The sequence below is a fragment of the Penaeus japonicus genome, unplaced genomic scaffold, assembly GCF_977035675.1.
Source record: "Penaeus japonicus unplaced genomic scaffold, GWHDUDI00000001_assembly GWHDUDI00000003, whole genome shotgun sequence".
Lineage (NCBI taxonomy): Eukaryota > Metazoa > Arthropoda > Malacostraca > Decapoda > Penaeidae > Penaeus > Penaeus japonicus.
In genome coordinates, this window is record NW_028234405.1 from 1059561 (window position 1) to 1064079 (window position 4519).

Here is a 4519-nt window from a genome sequence, read left to right on the forward strand (position 1 = left end):
TCAGACAGACAACCAGTCATACAGACAACCAGTCATACAGACAACCAGTCATACAGACAACCAGTCATACAGACAACCAGTCATACAGACAGCCAGTCAGACAGACAGCCAGTCAGACAGACAACCAGTCAGACAGACAACCAGTCAGACAGACAACCAGTCATACAGACAGCCAGTCAGACAGACAACCAGTCATACAGACAACCAGTCATACAGACAGCCAGTCAGACAGACAGCCAGTCAGACAGACAACCAGTCAGACAGACAACCAGTCAGACAGACAACCAGTCATACAGACAACCAGTCATACAGACAACCAGTCATACAGACAGCCAGTCAGACAGACAACCAGTCAGACAGACAACCAGTCAGACAGACAGCCAGTCAGACAGACAACCAGTCAGACAGACAACCAGTCATACAGACAACCAGTCATACAGACAGCCAGTCAGACAGACAACCAGTCAGACAGACAACCAGTCATACAGACAACCAGTCAGACAGACAACCAGTCATACAGACAGCCAGTCAGACAGACAGCCAGTCATACAGACAGCCAGTCAGACAGACAACCAGTCAGACAGACAACCAGTCATACAGACAAGCAACCAACGTGAGTAGAGTGTGACGTCACAGCGCAGGCGTGACTCAGCGCTTTCCACCCGACCCTCCTTGTTCACTGAAGGGAAAAATGGACACTATTGAGCCCGTATTATTGATGTGACTTTGATTATCATGTATTATCATCATATCATTTTATGACTTTGGAGAGAGAAAGAGAGAAGGATGTAAGTAATGTTCAATTCTCTTTGCGTTTGTTCTTCTCTTTCTCCTTATTCTTAGTTCTTTTTTATTTATTTATTTATTCCTTCCTCTCTTTCCTTTCACTTCCTTTCGTTATTATTCCTTTCCTTTCTCCTCATATGTCCTCATTTTCTCTTTTTTTCCTCCTCCTTCTCCTCTCCTGCTCTTCTTCCTCCTGCTTTTCTTTTTCTTCCTGCTCCTATTCCTCTTATTTCCTCTTCCTCCTCCTCTTCTCCTTCCTAAGTTTCCTCCTCTCCCCCTCCCCGTCTTTATCCTTTTACCTTAGCTCTTCCAACTTTAACCAGCTCCTTCCTTCATTTCGTTTCATTTCTCTCCTCCTCGTCGTCGTCCTTCTCCTCCTCCTCCTCCTCCTCTCTTCCTCCTCCTCTTCCTCCTCTCCTCCTCCTTCACCTCTTCCTCTTTACTCACCTCCCCTTATACCACCTGCTCGTCCTCCTCCTCCTCCTCCTCCTTTTCCTCTTCCTCCTTCTATTCCTCCTCCTCCCCCTCCTCTTCCTCCTTACCCTCCCCTTCCCCTTCCAACCCACACTGTCCCTACACTCCAGCTAACCCACTTCCCTCCCCCACCTCCTACCCAAGGATTTCCCCCTCCCCCCCGCCCTTCCTTCCCTTCCCTCTCCCTCTTCCTCCTCCCCCCTCCCCCCTTCCTCCCCCTCTTCCTCCCCCCTCCTCCTCCCCTCTTCCTTCTCCCTCCCTCCTCCCTTCCCCTCTCTCTCCCCCTCTCCCTCTTCATCCATCCCCTCTTCCTCCCCCCTCCCTCCCCCTTCCTCCCCCCCATCCCCCCTTCCCCTCCTCCCTCTCCCTACCCCCTCCCCTCCCTCCCTCCCCCCTCCCCCCTCTCTTCCCTTCCTCCCCCCTCCCCTCTCCTCTTCCTCCCTCCCTCCTCCTCCCTTCATCTCCCCCTCTCCCCCTCCTCCCTCCCCCCTCCCTCCCTCTTCCTCCCCCCTCCATCCCCTATCCCTCCCCCTTCACCCCCTCCCCTCCCTCCCTCCATCCTCCCTCCCCCCCGAACCACACCTCGCCTGAGGGAATGTATCTCAGTTGAGAAGAAATCAGCGAGTTCTTGTGAGACATGAGACACAGCTCTCTCACACACACACGGGGTCCAAGGCGGTTTGTCTTGAGTGAGGGGAATTAATTATTCATCGGCACGTGTTTTCGATCTCCCTTTCTCTCCTCTTTGGCCCCTTACCCTTCTCTCCTTTTTCTCTTTTATTTATTCTTTTTCTTCTTTACCTTTCTTCTTCGTCTTTGACTTTCTTTTTCTTCCTTAGCTTTTTCCTCTTCTTCTTCTTCCTCCTCTTCTATCTAATCCATCTCTATATCATCATCTTTCTCTTCCTCCTCCTTCTTCTTCTTCTTCTCCTCCTCCTCCTCCTCCTCCTCTATTCCCTCATCCTCCTTTTTCCTTAGTTTGTATAGTCCTTTCTCTTCCTCTCTCCCTTCTCCTTTCTCTTCCTCTCTCCTTTCTTCTTTCTCTTCCTCTCTCTTAATCCTACCTCCATCATCTATTCCTCCTCCCTCCTCCCTCCTCCTCCTCCTCCTCCTCCTCCTTCTCCTTCCTCTATCCTTTCTTCCTGTGTGTGCGTGTGCGTGTGTTTGATGTGCGTCGAATTAGGCATGTGCACATAAAGATAACCGTCAGCAGTAAAACATAATTTCCTAAGAATATGATAGTTTCGATTTCAATTTGTTGCAAATGAAAAAAAAAAAAAAATTATGTCATCCTCTCAGACACTTCCGGAATCCGTTCAAGAAGTTATTAAAAAGAGGAAGTTATTAGTTGACGGTTCATTTAATTTCTTTAGTATCTTCTTCCTCTTTCTTGATCTTCTTCTTTTCTTCCTATGCCTCTTCCACTTTCTCCTTCTCCCCCTCTTCTTCTTGTTTTTCTTCTTCCTCTTCTTCTTCTTCCTCTTCTTTCTTCTACTCCTCCTCCTCTTCCTTCACCTCCTCCTCCTCCACCTCCACCTCCACCTCCTCTTCCTCTATCTCCTTCTCCCCCTCCACCTCCTCCTCCTCCTCCTCCTCTTCTTCTTCCACCTCCTCCACCTCCTCCACTACCTCTATCACCTCCACCTCCCCCTCCTCCCCCGCCTCCACATCCTCCTCCTCTTCCTCTCCTCCTCCTCCACCTCCTCTTCCTCAACCACATCCACCACCTGTACCTCCCCCTCTCCCTCCTCTACCTCCACCTCCCCCTCTCCCTCCACCTCCTCCACCTCCCCCTCCTCTTCCTCCTCCTCTTCCTCTTCTCCATCATCTTCGTCTTGTTAACAACGAAAGGCATTAGTTTCCATAATTCAAATCTCCACAAAAATAGAAAATAACTGTTCTTGATAAACAGTAACTTACCGCGCATGAACGCCTTCGAAAATTGCTAGAACGTATCCACATTTCCCAGATTGGCATTGCACTTCTGAATAATGGATTGTCATATTCTCTCTCAGTAAGGCGCTCTCTCTCTCTCTCTCTCTCTCTCTCTCTCTCTCTCTCTCTCTCTCTCTCTCTCTCTCTCTCTCTCTCTCTCTCTTGTCTTTGTGTCTGTCTCTGTCTGTCTCTGGCTATCTCTCTCTCTCTCTCTCTCTCTCTCTCTCTCTCTCTCTCTCTCTCTCTCTCTCTCTCTCTCTCTCTCTCTCTCTCTCTCTCTCTCTCTCTCTCTCTCTCTCTCTCTCTCTTTGTCTTTGTGTCTGTCTCTGTCTGTCTCTGGCTATCTCTCTCTCTCTCTCTCTCTCTCTCTCTCTCTCTCTCTCTCTCTCTCTCTCTCTCTCTCTCTCTCTCTCTCTCTCTCTCTATCTGTCTCTCTCTGTATTTGTGTCTGTCTCTGTCTATCTGTCTCTGTGTGTCTTTCTGTCCCAGTCTCTCTCTCTCTCTCTCTCTCTCTCTCTCTCTCTCTCTCTCTCTCTCTCTCTCTCTCTCTCTCTCTCTCTCTCTCTCTCTCTCTCTCTCTCTCTCTCTCTCTCTCCCTCCCTCTCCCTCCCTCCTTCTCTCCTTCTCCCTCCTCAACCATCTCTCACGAAGCTCCTGCCATGAATGCATTATGCTCTGTGACGCAACTAATCAACTTTGCAATCGATCTTGCAATAATAATTTTTCTTCAGTGATAGTATTAGAAAATGGGGTTTACTTTTATCGCATGTTTATGGTCGTCTCGGTGGAGTTTCGTCTCTGAATGACACTTTGTGAGTCATGCATGATGGTTGTGATTGTGTTTGTTTGTTTGTTTGTTTGCGGGCGTGTGTGTGTCTGTGTGTGTGTGTCTGTGTGTGTGTGTGTGTGTGTGTGTGTGTGGAGTACATTCATTACGCAATATTTTTATTTTATTTTATAACTTTGTGAGTCATGCATGATGGTTGTGATAGTGTTTGTTTGTTCGTTTGTTTGTTTGTGGGTGTCTGTGTGTGTGTGTGTGTGTGTGTTTGTGTGTGTGTGTTTGTGTGTGTGTGTGTGTGTGTGTGTGTGTGTGGAGTACATTCATTGCGCAATATTTTTTTTTATAACTTTGTGAGTCATGCATGATGGTTGTGATTGTGTTTGTTTGTTTGTTTGAGGGCGTGTGTGTGTGTGTGTGTGTGTGTGTGTGTGTGTGTGTGTGTGTGTATGTGTGTGTGTGTTTGTGTGTGTGTGTTTGTGTGTGTGTGTGTCTGTGTGTGTGTGTGGAGTACATTCATTGCTCAATATTTTTTTATATAAC